Raw genomic sequence first — 581 nt, forward strand, 5'->3', positions numbered from 1 at the left:
TTTGAAAAAAAAAATTTTCAACCCCCACCTTTTTTTTTTTTTTTTTTTTTTTTTTTGGTGTTTGCTTTATGCATGCAGTTATGCCTGTGAACGCCATAGAAGGTTTAGGCATTCTGGGCTTGGTGGTGGTTCTTCCCATTTTCCCTACTCTATTGTTTAACTTTTTTTCTTTATGTTGTGAGCATAAATTGTATCCTGGATTCAAAGAAAAGAATTAGGGGTCCCAACGCAGGCCAGTTACAATATTAAATTGGTCAATAAGTTTAGCTCTAACTTTACCCACTCTCAACTCGTCTGACCCGAAACCGACCGCATAACTCTTTTAATATCTGTGTAATAGTTATTTGGGTGAAGTTCATGTTAATTTGAGAAAGTTTAGGATCAAATTGAACTTGACGGATTATATTCAATTTCCGGTTGGCAAATTAATCTAAACCCAACTAAAAAAAATGATGTGTTCGGATTTTAGAACCAAACCTGTCGGGTCAACTTGAATTCGGATTTTTCAAGTTGAATTCAAATCAAGTGCCGTGTCGGGTAAATTTTTGACACCCCTAAAATGAAGATTGATCATATTTCCT

The sequence above is a fragment of the Phalaenopsis equestris genome, unplaced genomic scaffold (genome assembly GCF_001263595.1).
Source record: "Phalaenopsis equestris unplaced genomic scaffold, ASM126359v1 Scaffold202951, whole genome shotgun sequence".
NCBI classification, from domain to species: domain Eukaryota; kingdom Viridiplantae; phylum Streptophyta; class Magnoliopsida; order Asparagales; family Orchidaceae; genus Phalaenopsis; species Phalaenopsis equestris.